At 41.0% G+C, this 19,170-nt stretch overlaps 1 protein-coding gene across 1 annotated transcript in view; it reads left to right on the top strand.

Annotated features, from left to right (window-relative positions):
• The first annotated feature begins 1,159 nt into the window (after window positions 1-1,159).
• Window positions 1,160-19,170, top strand: part of LOC105481426 (ubiquitin specific peptidase 26) — a 70,387-nt gene continuing 52,376 nt past the window's right edge. The window contains exon 1 of the mRNA XM_011741021.2: window positions 1,160-1,196. The gene's annotated coding sequence lies outside the window, so the exon portion shown is untranslated. The remainder of the gene's footprint in view (window positions 1,197-19,170) is intronic.

The following is a 19,170-nucleotide window of genomic DNA, read 5'->3' on the forward strand; positions in this document are numbered from 1 at the left end:
TCAGAACCTGTGATGGAAAAGTCCAGCACCAGTGAACCTATGGGTCTGTAATGTGAAAAGGATGGAACTGGAATCAATTGTCAAGATCACCTAGACAAGTTCAAGGTGTCCTTACATTGTGTGAGGTGACTAGTGTCTTATGAAGGGCAGCACCCCTCCTCCTGTCCCCTGTGCATCATTAATGATGGTATTGAAACCCCTTCCTAGAGTCCTAGAGATAGGGACTACCAACAGTGGTAGTCACTCTTCCTAAGCACTGCTGACTCACTCCATGATACTGACTTTGTTTCTACAACCTTTCATTAGACAGGGGCATCTTTTTCTACTTCTTAATTGTGTTCCTCATGTACACCGTGGGTGCTGCTGTTACAGGGACATTGACAAACTTAGATTGTTCTGATTTCAAATAAACCTGATTTTGACTTTTTAACACCAAAGTTCTGATCTTTACTTCTATTTTTTTGAAAACCAGTAAGAGACAGCAGCAGGAGGGACTGCACTGGATTGTGGAAAACTTCAGGAGTTGAGGAGTGCGGAGTGCTGCAGGTGCCTTTGTTTCAGGTATGAGAATGTGGGTCTGAAGGTAATTTGAAAGCTAGCCTTATCTATACAAAGAGGGAAAAGATAGGTCCCGAGGACCAAGTAGGTGTCAGGGAATGGTAGTCTGCCAGCCCGCTCCACTTGTGACATTTATTTGCTAGGGGTCCTGAAGGTATACGCCAGCAATTAAAGTAATATGTAGGTTATTACTCCTTCAGATGTTTACTGTTCCATACATTGTTGTCCATTTCCTTGCTCTGCAGACATTGCTGGTACCACAAGGTTCCAGTTTCTGAGTCTGAAAGACACTGGGCTCATTTTCACTCTAAGGCAGTAGTCTCGCAGCTCAGCTGGTTTCTAACATAGTATTTTCACGCTTCGTGACATTGTTAAAAATTATCAGTGAATTCAGGCATTGGAAGCTGGGGACAAAGATTTGGGGTTTGCATGCTAAGGCTCCCTGACCCTTGTGTTTCCTGTCTTGTTACACAAAAGAAGTACAGTGGGATGAATGAATTTGGGTAAATAGATCATGACAAAAAGTGCTAATGTTATTTGGGTTATGTTGAATGCTCCCATATAATAAATGCTCTCTCTTGTGCCCGTCCAGGTGATAGTCTCTGTTCTATACAGCAGCCAACCACAAGGGTTGATTGGTAAGCGTTCCTGTATCTGTGCTGTTCCCCCTAAATTGCTATCTGATATGTTTCTTTCAAACATGTGGAGGTCCTGTGTCTGAACTTGATTTCACCATTGCTGTCAATTTTCAGGCAAAGTATACAGTAACTGGGTCAAAATTCCTTTCTAATGAATGATAGAATTTCATATCAATTTGGGATTCAAGCTTTCAGTACACGGGAATACCATACCTCAGAGTGGGGATCTTCTAACCAAAGTCTACACTTCTGGAGTCGTTGCCTGCTATGGCATATGTTCTGGAATGTGGTCTTTCCCTGCAGCCATTTAACAGTAAGCCTTATGATTTTTACTTATTAATAACATCTGTAGAGTAAATGCCTGCATTATGTAGTTTTCACTCTTGGTGCTTTGTAAATTGCCTCTTGGATTGCTTTGGAGTAAGACAGACCTCAGTTTAAGCCTGATTTACCAGTAACTGACTTTCTTTCCTTGTTTTTGGTTTTTCTTGAGACAAGGTCTCACTCTGTTACCCAGGCTGGAGCATAGTGGTGCAATCACAGCTCACTGCAGCCTTGACCGCCTGAACTCAAGTGATCCTCCCACCTCAGCCTCTTAACTGGGGTTACAGATATGTCACTATGCTCAGCTAATTTTTTATTTTTTGTAGAACTCCTGGCTGTTCTCAAACTCCTTGGCTCAAGTGATCCTCCAACCTCAGCCTCCTGAGAAAATGGGGCTACTTGTGTGTGTGTCACCATGCTCAGCTAAGTTTTTACCTTTTATAGAATGGGGTATCACTATGTTGCCCAGGCTGTTCTCGAACTCCTGAGCTCAAGTGATCCTCCAACTTCAGCCTTCTGAGTAAATGGGGCTACATGTGTGTGACACCACACTCAGCTAATTTTTTATTTTCTGTAGAGTGGGGTCTCAATGTGCTGTCCAGCCTGTTCTCAAACTCCTGGGCTCAAGCAGTCTTCCTACCTCAGCCTCCCAAAGTGCTGGGATTACAGGGGTGAGCCACTGCACCTGGCCATCAGTAACTTTCTATCCTTAGTTCCTAACTCTTTGGGCCTCAGTTTTCCTTATCTGCAAAACAGGAATCCTTCTTTGCTGTCAGAATTTTGTAAGAATCAAGTGTCATAATCTTTGTAATGCATCTAGTACACAATAGGCACTCGTGAATGAGCTCTCCATTTCCTGAATGCACATATTGGAGGGAGGACATACAGTGCTTGGTTTAGCACCTCTCCCACCTTCCTTTATTTATTTTCTTTCCTTTCTCAGGTATAGCACATTCCTCATAGATTATACTGTTTTGTCTTGGGAAGCCACAACCCTGTAATCTGGCTAAGGATCTCAGATTTTTTCTTGCTCTGAGCTGAGTTCTGTTCTAGGACACAATGCTAGGACACATTACACTGAGGCTAGCATCATAGTTCAGCATTCAGCAGGACTCTAGCTATCTGGGATGGAAGGTGCCTATTAACTAGCAGTCCTAGAAATTTCTTTCCTCGCCTATAAAAAGTCACTTTTGGGTTGTGATTAGTTCATTGAAGATTAGGTGAAGACACTTGACAATATAAGAAATGGAGGAATAAATGCTAAATATAAATATGCACTATCCTAAGAGTATCTTTTAACCTTTAGTTTCAGTAGATACCTGTGATTCCTCTACTTTTCTGTTAGCACATATTTTATTCTGGTAGCATCATGTAACCTGAAGTTCACCCAAACAAGGTAAAAAAAAATCCACATTTCTTTTTTATTAGAAACTAGTGTCTGTTACATAGCACATTGACATTTCAAAGCCTTTTGATTTATCCCTGTAAATGGCTAAATTACTTTAAAGCCATGGAAGGTGGAAATCATTGTTGTTATTTCCCATCCAGGAAAAACTGGGGCCAGAGTTATTTAGAAAAAAAAACTCTACCTAAAACCACTTAATGGAGCTTTGCTACCAAGTTCCTTCATCAAGTGGTCTGATGGTGACCTTAGCTCATTTGCTAGACCAAAAAAATATGTGAATCCTAACTATAACTGTGACACCTTCTCCTTTTGCACACCCTTGTTCTACCCACTGCTCTTCACAGTCATCTTGGGTCTCTTCTTTGGTAGTTTCTCTAAGTATTGGCATTTTAAAAGTAAGTCACAAGGTAGAGGAATCCAAAAGGGTTAATCTCTGTTTGGGCAGAAAACCCCAAGAGGTAGAAACCTAGGAAAGGTGAAAGTGACCCTATTCAGAACTTAAAGTGGGACCTGGCTTCTTGATTCCTGAGAGGTCCAGTCCTTTGCCCTTTAACTCAGGGGTTTCCAAACCCTGGGCCGTGGACTGGTACTGGGCGGTGGCCTGTTAGGAACCAGGCCACACAGCGAGAGGTAAGCAGCTGGGCGAGCGAGCGTTACCACCTGAGCTCCACCTCCTGTCAGCTCAGCAGCTGTATTAGATTCTCATAGGAGCACGAACCCTATCGTAAACTGCACATGCAAGGGATCTAGGTTGCACATTCCTTAGGAGAATCTAATGTCTGATGATCCTGAAGTGGATCCAGTTTTATCCCAAAACCATCCCTTCACCCCCGGTCCATGGAAAAATTGTCTTCCACGAAACTGATCCCTGGTACCAACAAGGTTGGGGACTGCTGCTTTAACTCATCTGGGGTCTACTCTGTCAATGGTTACTAATTATTTGAAAGAAAAACTTTTGAGACAGGGTTTCACTGTGTCACCCAGGCTGGAGTGCAGTGGCATGATCACGGCTCATTGCAGTCTTGAACTCCTGGGCTGAAGCAATCCTCATGCCTCAGCCCCCTGAGCAGCTAGGACTAGAGGCATATGCCACCATGCCTAGCTCATTTTTTACTTTTTTTGTTGAAATGGGATGTCCCTATGTTTCCCAGGCTGGTCTGGAACTTCTGGCCTCAAGCTATCCTCTCACCTTAGTCTCACAAAATTCTGGGATTACAAGTGTGAGCCACCATACCTGGCCTTGAAATTTTAACGTGCTGTAAATTCTTGGTGTGATTTCCTCTCTCCAAATTCATGTTTTCATGCTTGTTTATATGGATACAGGAGAGAGATTAAATTATAGTGGAAATTTTAGGGCAAGGCTATTTGGGTTCATAGATCTTTTATGGAAAAAACACATATTTTCCTTAATACTTCATGAAAACGTGCTATACACACAAAGATTAATTTGCTCAAATTTCATTTTCTTTAAAAGTAACCTCAAATTAGTATTTTTATGTGCTCACAAGGAAAGTCTAGAGACTACAAAAAGTGGTATGCTTTTTGTTTAACAAGTGGCTCTCCAAAAGAAGAGAAAAAACCTGATATGTGGCATTTGTCAATTTCTAAGGTGTAAATAATTCCACCGCCACCAATTTCAAGTGTTGTCACACTGAATGCAGATTTTGGAAGAGATGTGCACTTACCACCTCATATGAGCCAGCTCTTCCACAGCACTGAATAAATTAAAAATTACTGGCAATTGAACTGCTTAGAATTATGACCACTGCTAACATTTTGATGTTCTTCTAACTAATCTTTCTATGAAAAATATCCATATTTGTTGTAATAAGGAGTCTTTATATTGAATTTTAGTAAGTAGAGTAAGTCCTCACTTAATGTCTTCAATAAGTTCTAGGGAACTGCAATTTTTGAAGCAAAATTACTTATGACAAAACCAAATTTACCATTGGCTGATGGATATAAGCAAGAGTTAGGTCTCCATGGCATATATTTCTGGTCATGAAAACATCACCAAACTTCTAAATAAAGACTGAAAACACTTTTACTATTAAACATTGAAATAAAGTTGAGCTATCTATACCTTTAAGAAAGGTTAACAAAAACAAGATACAATAATTACCCAACTCTTGGTGAATCAGTGAGTCATGGTGGTCATTGTGGTGGTGGGTTTGTTTTCATTATTGTTACTTTTTTTTTTTTTTTTTTTTTTTTTTGAGATGGAGTCTCACTCTGTCATCCAGGCTGAAGTGCAGTGGTGTGATCTCAGCTCACTGCAAACTCCGCCTCCCGGGTTCAAGCGATTCTTCTGCCACAGCCTCCCGAGTAGCTGGGATTACAGGCTCCTGCCATGATGCCTGGCTAATTTTTTTGTATTTTTAGTAGAGACGGTGTTTCACCATGTTGTTCAGGCTGGTCTTGAACTGACTTCAAGTGATCCACCCGCCTCGGCCTCCCAAAGTGCTGGGATTATAGGCGTGAACCACTGCGTCTGGCCTTATTTTTATTACTTTGTGAGAGTTGGGATCTTGCTGTGTCACCCAGGCTGGAGTGCTGTGATGTAAACATGGCTCACTGCAGCCTCAAACTCCTGGGCTCAAGTGATCCTCCCACCTCAGCCTCCAGAGTAGCTGGGACTACAGGTGTGTGCCACCATGCCTGACTAATTCTTTTAAAAAAAAATTGTGGAGACAAGGTCTCACCACATTGCCCAGGCTGATCTTTAACTCTTGGCCTCAAACAATCCTCCCACCTCAGCCTTCCAAAGTGCTGGTTTTATAGGCATGAGCCACCATTCCCAGCCGTGATGGTGGGTTTACATTTAGGAAGCAACATTTGCCAAGTGAAAATTCTAAGAAGCATCTCCTACCACCATGCAGTTCAAAAACAATCACAAATGTGGCAAGCTCACTGAGCACTTTAGTACAGCATCGTTTATTGTTGTGCATTTGTATGATTATCATGGACTTTCTGAATTTTTATTTTACAATATCTTATATTCATTCGTTGAGTCATTTTCTAACCCACTTACTCCGGTTCAAGCGGTCACAGGTGGCTGGAGCTTATCCCGGCAGCTCAGGGTGCAAGGCTGGAACCAACCCTGGGCAGGACATTACATCACCAGGTGCACTCACACACACACCCGCACTGACTCACACTGGGACCATTTAGGCATGCCAGTTAGCCCAATGTACACATCTTCTGGATGTGGGAGGAAATGAGTACCTGGAGAAAACTCATGCAGACTCCACACAGACAGCAGCCCCAGCCGGGAGTTGATTATTTTTTTCCTCATCAATTTTATAAGGAAACAGTGTTGTAGAAAATGACCTTATTTGAGGACCTGCTATAAATTTATGCTTTCTCATTCAGGTATCTGACTCTAGTCCATGTTTCCAGACTCAAATATTATGCACACAATTGGGAAAGACATAAAAATTCAGTGAATTTATTTTAAAGGTTCTAGTTTTCTTTGAATCTAATGTTCTAAAAAGCATTGTACAGTGTAGCATTTAACAAGTTGTATGGTTAATGCAGATGTAATGTCTGTATGACTTCAGTAGCAGCATATATAGGAGTGGTGAAAAGACCTTGTTGGATCCTTGTAGGAACAGTTGCAGTTCTGTTCATTTGGCTTGATGCAGACTAGTTGTAGGGCTGCCCATTGATGTAAACACAAATGAGAGAGGCTTTCTATGTCTTGTTCACATTTCTATTCTTAGTGTGTGGAATTGGTACTAGGAATAAGCTGCCTCCTAGTGAAGGACCTCAGGTTTAAGTGAGGCATCTATTATTCTGAGTGAAGTAACTCAGGAATGGAAAACCAAACATTGTTCTCATTCATAAGTGGGAGCTAAGTTATGAGGATGCAAAGGCATAAGAATGACACAGTGGGCCAGGCGCAGTGGCTCATGCCTGTAATCCCAACACTTTGGGAGGCTGAAGCAGGCGGATCACCTGAGGTCAGGTGTCCAAGACCAGCCTGGCCAACATGGGAAAACTCCGTCTCTGCTAAAAATACAAAAATTGGCCAGGTGTGGTGGCAGTCATGTGTAATCCCAGCTACTCGGGAGGCTGAGGCACAAGAATCACTTGGACCTTGGAGGCAGAGGTTGCAGTGAACCAAGATTGTGCCACCGTACTCCAGCCTGGGTGACAGAATAAAACTCCGTCTCAAAAAAAAAATGACACAACAATGGACTTAGGAGACTTAGGAGGAAAGGGTGGGAAGGGAGTGAGGGATAAAAGACTACAAATTGAGTGCAGGGTATACTGCTCAGGAGTTGGGTGCACCCAAATCTCACACATCACCACTAAAGAACTTATTCATGTAATCAAACAACACCCATTCCCCAATAACCTATGGAAATAAAAAAATTTAAAAAATAAAAAATAAAGGGAACAAAAGACACTTATATGTGTTTGTGTGTAGATACAATTTAAGAAGTTATGGGCCAGGCACAGTGGCTCACACCTGTAATCCCAGTACTTTGGGAGGCTGAGGCAGGAGAATCTCTTGAACCTGGGAGGCAGAGGTTGCCATGAGCCGAGATCGCACCACTGTCCCCCAGCCTGGGTGACAAAGTGAGGTTCCGTTTCAAAAAAAAAAAAAAGCTCTGCCCAAGGCCGGGCCCGGTGGCTTACGCCTGTAATCCCAGCACTTTGGGCAGCTTCAGCACAGCAGTTTGGGAGCAGCCTGGACAATGTGGCTAGACCCCATCTCTACAAAAAATTTTTTTAAATTAGCTGGAGTGTCATGCCTGTAGTCCTAGCAGCTTGGGAGGCTGAGGTGGGAGGATCATTTGAGCCTGGGAGGTTGAGGCTGCAGTAAGCTGTGATCGCACCACTGCCCTCCAACCTGGGTGACAGAGTGAGACTAAATAAATAAATAAATAAATAAGTTGTGCTCAAGGCCTAGAAGGAGCTGATGAGGGTGCTGTACTGTGGCTGGATCAGGCAGAATCTCCAGGCCATTGGAGTGGAATACTGCATAAGCCCTTTGGATAGCCACAAGTACTTCAGGAGAGCCTCGTAGTGCCAGATTTCTCAAACAGAAGACCTGTGTGCTTTGGCTTGAGCTCTCCTCCCAGAGTCAGGATAGAGGCTCTGCTCTCCTTGCACGGGTCCTTCTTCTGGTGATATAGTGATTGATGACGGGGCAAGGACTTCAGTAGAAGGGATAGGGAAAGATGGGAACTGGAAGCATGGTGGGAAGAGAGCAAGAAGAAGTATTTATAGTACAAAAAGGAGTATGTATAGACTGCTGCTTAGAGCAACTTCCTTTTTTCCCCTAATTTTGACCTCTTCCCAATAGATTCCCTGTCTCTGCTTTAACCTGGGCTGCTTGCTAAGTGCTTGCCTCTCAGGATCTTGCGGAGGTAAGGATATACATAAGTCACAGACGAGAAGCATTTTAAAAATATGTATTATTTTGACTCACAAAACAAACAAAATGGATGCAGATGAAGGTTCTCACAGCCTATATGAGTGTTAATTAAAACCAGTTAGAGGCCTTGTCCATCAAAGGCGCTTATTTAATTCAAATATGTGCACAAAGAAACTGGGCCTTATCAAGTAAATCCATAGCTGGCACCAAGCCATCAGGAAACCCAAAACCCAACAAGCCCTCTGTTCCCTTGGACTTTTGATCAAAACGAAGTCACCCTACACACCTGGTTAGTGTAAGCACAGGTCTGTTGGGTATTTAAACCCAGTGGATATTTTGATTCCTCTATTAAGCAGAAAACACTGTCCAGCTACCAATTGTCAGCCTCTCTCATTTTTGGCCATTACTTAAACCTGTCCTCCATTTGCACATGTAAGTTAGCTTGGAAACATCAAGGGATCACAGAGGGATGTTTATAAAATTCCACAGAAAAATGCTTTAACTAAACTGAGGTTCATTGGTATTCCAGAGGAGTTGATAATGACTTGTTTTCCATCTGAGTCTGCTCCTCGCCTCCTCCCCTCACCTTGAACTTTTACTCGAGTCTAGGAATCAATTTTATCTAATTTCCAAATGTTGCTTGTCCATGGTTTGACTGGATTCATTATACCTATACCCAGAGTAGAAGGTAACTTGATGCATCTTAATGACATAAATATTGCCCTTACCTTGAAAAGCTTTTTCTCCCTTCTTACTACCTTATTTTGTCACTTGTTAGTAGAATCAAGGGCTGTAATGATTATTTTATTAAAATGAGGGGTTCTCTCATAGCGCATTGACCCTACTGTCTCATTTCATTTTACTTATCACATGTAGGCATTTTTTGAAACTCTTATTTTTCACAGTGCTCTAATGAGTCAGAAGTGATCCCAAAATATCTACCTCTTGGTCACTGAGAGTCCAGCTATGGGACTGACATGCATTTCCTGCAGTCTCTCTGTGCAGGGCTCTTCAGAGTAGAGGTTAGCTAGCTACTCATTGGGTATACAAACCAGTTAGGAGCTAGAGGTTTGCGTTTTGTTTCAATTTCTATCAAACTTCTACATGTGTGGAGTTTAGATACTCAAATAGCTCCAGGAGGTTTACTCACAAAAATAATAGTTCCTTAACCTACCATAATTCCTCCATTTCTTAATCACTTTGTTTATCCAGAAGCTACATGTGGTTTTGTGATTGTGGAAAAAACTACTGAAAACTGCTCAGAAGAATATGAGAGCACTAAAAGGATTTGAGATGTGGTTCTCTGGCCACTTTTGTTGTCTGTCTGAGGGGGGAAGAGTTACAGGGGAGAAATATTACAGAGGTTGGATCCCCAGATAAAGGGGATCAGGAAACATGGAATAACACATAAGAATGGTTTCTTACCATCAAGGACCTACAGCCTAGAGGTAGGGAGAGGGCTGTGAACAGCGGCACTATGTAGAGCTGCTTTTGAGGATGACAATAAAGCAAATAGGAAGACAAAGGCCTTTGATGTGAAAGGTGATGTGGGCCATGTATGTTCAAGGCACTGTCTCCTGTCCGCTTCTCCCTTCCTACTTCTCTCTCTGCTTCAACATCTCCCCAACTGGACAAGCAACCCAAGGGATATCACAGGTCTGGGACTTTCATTATGTGGCCCAAATATAGCCAGCGAATATGGAAGAACATATATATATATATATATATCTAGAGATAAAACTGTGGCATTTTGCAGACACTACTCCTCCCTCTGGCTTTCAGCTTTAGAATGTGGGCATTCAAAAGAAATGTCCAATGCTCTTGCCATTCAGTTATTTTTTAAACTTTCATGTGTCTTCACACCCTGTGCCTTGTAGTTTGCTTCAACTAATAATAATACCTAAAGATGACTTTTTATTTGGACATTAGATGAATCTTTAAATTTTAGTACCCTTGAAGGCAATCTCAGTTTGAGATGTATCAATTGCTTTAAATACTTAAATGTGTGTTACATCTGTGGTCTACTTTTTAAACACTTGGGCAAAGAGCTGGTAGCTCCATGCTCCTAATGCTATCATCTTTCTGTTATTACAGTGACATAGCTGGGCGTGGTGGCTCACTCCTGTTATCCCAGCACTTTGGGAGGCTGAGGCGGGTGGATCACCTGAGGTCAAGAGTTCGAGACCAGCCTGACCAACAAGGTGAAACCCGTTCTCTACTAAAAATACAAACTTAGCCAGGCATGGTGGTGCATGCCTATAATCCCAGCTACTTGGGACGCTGAGGCTGGAAAATCTCTTGAACCTGGGAGGCAGAGGTTGCAGTGAGTGGAGATAGTGCCACTGCACTCCAGCCTGGGTGACAGAGCAAGACTCCATCTCAAAAATAAATAAATAAATAAATAAATAATAAAAATAAAGTGACGGAAAGACTGAGTGCTCTTTATACATGAGGAAAGGATAGTAAATAGTGTTAATCATCATCTTTTAATCATCTGGAGCCTGAGAACAAATTTTTTATCCAAGAAAAGTATTTTTATTCACCAAAATGCAGGAGATTTGGGCTCCACTGCAGGTGTTTTAACTACTAATTTATTAGTCGTAGTTTGTCAGCCTGCAAAATGATAGCTCAAAGTCTTAGGCATATGAGCTTCATGGGTACACAGAAAACCAGGGGGAGACAGGCCAAATTAGGCAATATAAAAGGAGTGAAGGGGAAGTGTGTGTGAGCTGGGAAGTACTTTGGGGGCAATTCGGTCATCCCATTTGTAAGGGTATCACCATCTGAGAACCTTTCACTTCCTAGAATTAGTTTATATATTTGATTCATTTCTTTCTAAACACCTTGACCTCAGTGGAAAATGAGTAGTTTGGAATTGGATTGGATTGCCTCTATTCAGAACAGCAGGGCATCAAAGAATTACAGAGAAATAAAGGTCCTTGATAGAATGCTCCAAATAAGTGTAGGGAAAAAGCAGATATCAACACCCATTTTGAGTATATGAGAGAGCACTACCTTCTTGCAAAGTTGGGATACTGGTGATGGGGCAGGTCCTTTCTGTTTTCGCTGTGAATCCTGCAATTCTGAGCTGGTATAGGTTTTGCTGCTATAGGGTTTGCTGCCCCTGCCTTTTTTGTGGATTTCTTTTGGGCCTGTGAGAAATGGTTCTGGGGAGAGGTGGCATCTCCAACTCTTCACTTACTTGGGGAGTTGTGTTACTTAGAAAAGACTTCTGTTTAAGAGTGATGTTGTTCCAACATAATCCTTGACAGTTTTCCTTCAGCCTTTCCCTATTCCATGTCTTTCTGCTGTGCCTTAATCTGCAGTGATGGTTGCTGCCTGTAATACTTCAGTTCCCTCTTGTAATCCCTCACTGATTTTCGGGAGGTCTTAGTTGAATTTAAAATTTTAACTCCTTACATTTGTCAGTGTCTTTTTCTGATGTTGGGCTAGTTCTGTGTACCAGGTTTCAGTGCCTTCTTTCTTCTGCTTCTCCTCGTTTTCTGGCCTAGATCTTTATTTTTTTAAATATGATCTTGTTTGTGAGGCCTAACAAACAGTGACACCTCTGAAATGACGTGTTTTATGTCTGTTAAAAGCATCTATTCCTCCATTAAATCCTGCTTTCTCTTCATGAACGTCATCAGACTATCCACAGTAAACAAAACCAAGCCTCGTTTTTGTCTGTACTTGTTCTTTTTGGCTCTTGTTTATCATGTTTTATCTTTGATGTGCCTTTCCTCTGAACACTAATTCCATAAATTTTTCTGACATATGGCCTCAGGAAACATGTAATTCATATATGTCCACCTACAATAACTGTCACTAGAAAATCATCTAGTAAGTCTTGTTAATATTTTATACTGATATTGCTGCACTTTCCTTCTCATTCATCTATATTTTTATCTTAATTTTCAGCAAGTGTTTTCCTAATTGCCAGTTTCCCAATTACCACACATTTCATCGGCAGCTCTACCATGTGCTTCTTAATAATTTTCTTTCTTGGCTTCTGTAAGAAATGGGAATTGGAGTCATTCCATTTTAATTTTTTAATTCTTGCCTCATTTCAATTGTCTTGGGTACTGGTCATACTTTGTCATCTTTAACAATTCAAAAATCCTTCTGTATCTAAATGCACCTTTTTTTTTTTTTTTTTTTTTTTTTTTTTTTAAGACAGAGTCTCACTCCGTTGCCTAGGCTGGAGTGCAGTGGCACGATCTCGGCTCACTGCAAGCTCCGCCTCCCGCGTTCACGCCATTCTCCTGCCTCAGCCTCCCAAGTAGCTGGGACTACAGGCACCTGCCACCACGCCTGGCTAATTTTTTGTGTTTTTAGTAGAGATGGAGTTTCATCGTGTTAGCCAGGATGGTCTCGATCTCCTGACCTCGTGATCCGTCCGCCTCGGCCTCTGAAAGTGCTGGGATTACAGGCGTGAGCCATCGCGCCCGGCCTAAATGCACTCTTGAAGAGAATGGAGGCCTGGGTTTATTTCTTTTCTATTTTTATATGTCTCTTTTGGTCTTCAAGATCTTTTATTCCCCTCTATGTACAGGCCGACTTCTAAGATCTCATATATGGTATTAAGAAGGAGTTAGGAGTATTGTTAATTCTGGGTCCTCAGAAATGCCTCCAGAATAATCTGTTGCTAAGGCACAATTGAGTTTATCCTGACTGTGGTGAGGAGGAGCACTACCTTGACAGAGTCTTAGTAGCGTGAGGGAGGGGCATGCACAGTCTGGAAGTCTGGATATTTATGAGGTTTTGGAGTGTGATTTAAGGTAGCTCTTTGAATGCAGAAGCTTGATCAGGATTGGGTAAGGATCATGATAGAATAGTTTATGACTGATGGACACAACTAGGGGAAGCTTTGAGGCAAGAGCTTTGATTTTAATCCTATCTGCTGAATGTCTGTTTGTCGTTCATTTGAATATTTCTTCTGGAAGTTTCTGAAATGAACAGTTATTTTTAGGTTTTTTCTTCCTGTGCAAGAGTGACCTGGACTAGTAAAGTTATGTTGATGGGTACAGTAGAAGTTTCTGAAATGAACAGTTAGTTGCATTTTTTTCCTTCCTGTGCAAGAGTTACCTGGACTAGCAAAGTTATGTTGATGGGTATGGTAGAATAATAAAATTATATTACTGAAGACAACCAAAGAGTAGAATCATGTCCATGCAGACAGTGAGCTGTAAGGAGGTAGATGCTTTCAGTTGTCAGCATGCAGAATCACTTTTTACTTTATGAATGGTCATGGTAGCATTGATAAGGCAAATGATTTTGCTTGTTGTTGATTTTTATGCCTTTCTACCTAAATGCAATTATGTTTTTTGCTTAAACTTAGTCGAAAAGAAAATCTTTATTCAGGATGACTAAGCTTCTGAAATGTCATTTAACTAACTTTCTTCAATACCTGGGCTCAGTCTAGCTTGAAAAAGTTAAGTGTATATTAACAACAGCAACTGTACATGATTTTCCTCCACTCCTTTAGAAAGTGACTAATCAAGACAGAGAATCGAAGGCAAGTTCAGAGGGGTTTTCATTAAGGTTAATCCTTAAAAAACGAAATAAAATATTTGGGGGCTGTGTTAGTCTATTTTGGGTTGCTACAAAGGGATACATGAGACTGGGTAGTTTATAAAGTAAAGAGACTTATTTGCACTCAGAATTCTGCAGGCAGATAGAAGCATGGCACTAGCATCTGCTCGGCTTCTGGTGAGGTCTCGGGAAGGTTACAATCATAGTGGAAAGCAAAGGGGAAGCAGGTGTGTCACATGGCAAGAATAGGAGCAAGCGACGGAGGAAGTGGCTGGCTTTTTTTTTTCTGTTTGAAACAGCGTCTGATTGCCATTGCCCAAGCTGGAGCACAGTGGCATGATCACGACTCACTGCAGCCTCAACTTCCTGGGCTCAGGTGATTCCCCCACCTCAGCCTCCTGAGTTGCTGAGACTACAGGCACACACCACCATGCTCAGCTAATTTTTTTGTATTTTTAGTAGAGGCGAGGTTTCATGTTGTCCAGGCTGGTTTAGAACTACTGGTCTCAAGCGATCTGCCCGCTTTGGCCTCTCAAAGTATTGGGGTTACAGGCGTGAGCCACGGCACCCAGCCAAGGCTCCTTTAAACAACTAGATCTCACATGAACTCAGAGTGCATTTATTACTGCAAAGACCAAAACATTCATGAGGGATCTACCCCCATAATCCAAACACCTTCCACTAGACCCACTTCCAACATTATCGGTCATATTTCAACATGAGATTTGGAGGGAGCATACATCCAAACTATATTGGGACAGATACACTCTAACACGCTGAGTGCAACACTAGAAGCAAAATTCATCTGACCAACCTGAGGCAGCTTTTTGCGTTCTTTGTCGTATATCTGAAAATGAAATCCTGGAGATTGTTTCCTGTCTAGCTTCCATTCTGGCCCTAATGCTGGCTTCACTAGTTAGCTTCAGCTACAAGCTACATAGTATAGATTTTTAAAAAATTCATCGTGCCGTATACTGGAGAATGGGTTGCTCAGCTCACAGATTAGGGTAGGTAAAATATAGGAAGATTATATTTAACATTGGGCCAACAGTTAAAATTTGGTTCTCTCAAGATAAATAGTTACACCAAAGTCAGTTATCTCTAGGCTACACAAACATCAAGTCAATATTATTGATTAGTCCTCTTAATTTAATAGTCAGGTGTGATTTCCTTCTAATGGTTCTGACACTGTTGGAGAAAATAAATGGACACAGGGGAAAGTGCATTGTACTTTGGCATATGTTATGGCTTCTTGGTAACCTAGAGTTTGTGTATTCGTTTGTTAATTTTGAAGAGGTTTTGAGACTTTGTAGTGAAGAAGGAAATCGCTACAGGAGGCTGTCCCCAGTGCTTAGTATTGGTTACTCTTCCAAATGAATGCCTGTATTAGCTATATATTGATTTATAAGAAATAACTTCAAAACTTAGCTTCAAATAATACACATTTATTATTTCCAAGTTTCTGTGGATGTGGAATATATGAGTGTGGCTTATCTGAATGGCTTGTAGCACAGGGTCTCCTAGGAAGCTATGATCCAGTTGTTTGCCAGACCTGTATTATCTCCAGGGAGCACCTTGAGGAAGATCTGCTTCCAAGATCACTGATGTGGCTATTGGCAGGCCTCAGATCCTTACTGGCTGCTGGCTGGAGACATCAGTTCCTTGCCACCTGGGCTTCTCCATTGGACAGCTCCCAACATGGCAGCTGGTTTCTTTCAGAGTGAGTAATAGCAAGACAAGTCTGTAAAAATGGAAGCCAGTCTTTTTGTAACTCAATCTTGGAAGCAACATCCTGTCCTTTCTACTGTGTTCTCTTTGATAGAAACAGTCAGTAAGACCAGTCCACCCTCAAGGGGAGGAGATTGCACAAAGGCATGAATACCAGAACATAAGGACTGTTGGGGGCCATCTTAAAGGCTGCTTCGCATAATTTTTGACCCAGTCCTATAGTTACTTCAAAGTCCCAGCAATCAGCAGTGCTCTCTCCTGAGTACTCTGAGTATCATAAGATTGCATAATTTTATGAGTCTGTCACCATTGTGGAAGAGGAAATTTCATAGCATCATAAACTCATTCTATGTCTTGCTAGATGAAAGACATCACATAGTTTAAAGCTCCCTAGCATCTACAGCACCAAGAAACCCTTTGATGGTTTTCCCCAGAGACTGCATGTTTGAAAATTTTGTATGAATCAAATAAACTACATTATAGTTAATTTGGTTCTTAATCATATGGAAATTTTTGGCATTTGGAAACTATCAGTTTGGGCTTCTGATGACCTGTTAATCCATCAAGTTGATAAGTTCCTGACTTTCTACCTATTTGTACATATTTATCCTAAACTCTCAGACTTTGGTAATTTAAATAATACTGTAACCCTGTTTGCATTGCCTCTGATTTCACAGAGGATTTAATAGACTAATGCAACTCGAAAAAGATGGGATAACATGTGTAAAGGTACTCAAATAGTCTGGATTTCCTATTAAGCTAGAATAGGATTTTCTCTTCTAATTTCCCTTCACCTGTAGCTATAGGGTTGTGGATAAAATAGCTGTATTTAAAACACAACAGCTCCGCATCTCAGTTCTGTTTAGTGTTGGTGAACTGTCTGACAACCTGTCTGACATATATTTTTCTTATCTTTTACCTCTTCCTATAACTCTGGGCCTTCTTTTTGTTCCATTTGCATGCCAAATACTTTCCGTCTAAGGGCTTTTGCCTGTGCTATTTTCTCTCCCTGGAATGCTGCTCTTAGCGTTTCCTGCCCTAAAATATCTTACCATCTCCCGTTGCAGTGTGGTACTTGACCATCAGAGTACAAATCTGTACCATCATGAAATAGGAGAATTGGAGAGAACTTCAGAGTAATTTTCCTATCTCATTTGGTAAATACAAACATTGAAGAAAATAGATTTGCTCAGGAAATAATGCATCACATACTTGAAATAACTCAGGACAAGGCCAGACATTACAGAAAATGTGAAAACACGTGGCAAAGAAGGAAATGTTCCCTCAGAACCTCACAGTCTAGTTAGAGAGGCAAAAGTAACTTAAATTCACTCTATCTGTATAATGACTTGAAGGAAAGGATACATTGCAGTTTAGGTTGAGAAATCTTAGAAAATCTTAATGGTGGGGTGCAACTTGTTCTAGCTTTGCAAGGATAGAGCAAGAGTAAGAATCAACAGAAGAGAGGGAGAGACTACTGGAGAAGAATAAGGTATGTGGTAAGGGTATAAAAGTGGGAGGACACAATAGGAACTGCCATCTTTAATGTTGAGTTACTGATTGCAATCTGCTGCTGCAACCAGACTTACATCTTTCCTAAGCACTAATGTCATTTGACCCTGAGTACAGAGGCTTTATTAGATTATTACATCTGTGACACTATAGCTATTAGTCACCCTCAGCCATAGGACTTGACAATATATTGGTGTTCTATTTTTACTTCTGCCTGGTAATATCCCTGAAGTACTGAAATTATGACCAGAAAATTAATTTCTTTGCATTTGAATGAGAAATAAAAGAACAAGGAATAATTCTACATTCAGGCTATAAATCTCTAGAGTTGTCAGAAACACTATTAAAAGTTTAGACTGAATTTTGCATTAAGCTTTGCCGCTCCTCTCCTGAGGAACTGATGAGAGAAATACCAGATCATAGCACGTTAATGTAGTTCAAAGCTACTAAACAGATGCATGCACATACGTGTACACACGGTTGTAATGTTGATTATTTTGCAAGGTCAGGAAAGGAATGGCTGTTTATTGTGCTGCCTACAATTTTCTTTCCTGAGTATGCAAATGAGACCAGCTATTTCTTAATCTAAGCTTTTCAGAGTTGTTTTTCTGAGGGATCTGTTTATGTGTGTGCGGTGTGTCTGTATGTTTGATTCCTCAACAGAGTATTCAAAGAACTATTCCAGTGCACTCTGGAAGTGAAAAAAGCACAGGGTACATAGAGGTTAAGAAGTTATATACACGTAAAGAAATGACATCACATCTAATACTGGGAAATGAACACACAATACCATATATGTTATCTTTCATATTGAATTCCTGATAAGATGAGCTAGGCCACGTTCAAGGGCTTCCCAGAACTCTTCCCTAATACTTAGTTCACAGTCTGATACTGGCAAAGTCAGAAGGGCCCTTGGGGATCACTTCCCAATGTTTCAGTAATGAAGCGGCCTTTAGTGGGATAAAGGCCACCCAGATTGTGATTGAGCTGAGACCAAAGTCTTGCCTCCTGCTATATGTTGTTGATTCCATTCCGCTGTGCACCTTCCCTCTCTGGAAAACTCAGAACTCAAATTTCCAGGAAGTTGATAGTTATAAAGACAGTACATTATCTCTTTTTTTCAGAGGGAGGAATGGAACCATAGTGAAATGATTTATCTACAGTCACAAGGCCAGATATGGGACTAGGTCAGGAATCTAGGTGACCATGCTCTGGCCACACCTCTGTTTAATAACTGCATCCGTATTTAGGAAGAAATGTCATGCAACTAAGTGGTGAATGTTATTACTTAGACTAACTAATATGTACTGCATGAGACATTCAGTCATTAGAAAGGCTTTGCCATCCCTCTGGAATTCAAAGTCGTGTAGGGTTTCTTGAATGCTTATTTCCAGAGCTAGATTGGGGTTAGGGTTGAGGTATTAGTGGTAGAAGGAGAGAGTGGTGTGAGCATGCATAGTTGAATTTAATAGGGGTTTAGCCATCCCGCAGCTTCTGACCATATAATAAGCATGCTTTATAAGCATGAAATTCATAGGTAGAAAGTAGTAAGCGCTACCTTTGATGTCTGGACCTGGATCTAAGGCTTTATATCAGCATTCAAGTGTTTCTATAAGGTGTAGGCACAAGGGAATTTCTTAGGCACTTATTTTCTGTGAAGTTGGGGAACTCATTGGGCAAAATAAGAAATAAATAGAACCATTAGATATCCTTGGAGAAAAGTGTATTTTTTTTTTCTTTAGTCCAATGAAACAGCTTTGGATAACCATCGTCTCTAGCTCCATGAACTCAGCAAATAAGTATGGAGTTCTATTATATTAATAGAGTAGATTGAAGACATTTAATAACTCATTATCTCACTTATATACTGAAATGAGTAATGAGAGTGAAGTACAAAGCCAATGTTAACTCTGTGAATGGAGTACTGGTTTTCTACTTAATAAAAGCTATAATTAGTATGAATGTTGTTGTACACTGATTGCCAACTGCCTTGGAGTAAATATCACCCCCGTTTATTGCAATTTCTTTGACATTATTCCATTTGAATTATTTATCCTAGTTTTAAAGGGACTCTATGAAAAAATGCA

This window comes from Macaca nemestrina, chromosome X (assembly GCF_043159975.1).
Source record: "Macaca nemestrina isolate mMacNem1 chromosome X, mMacNem.hap1, whole genome shotgun sequence".
In the NCBI taxonomy this organism is placed as follows: Eukaryota; Metazoa; Chordata; class Mammalia; order Primates; family Cercopithecidae; genus Macaca; species Macaca nemestrina.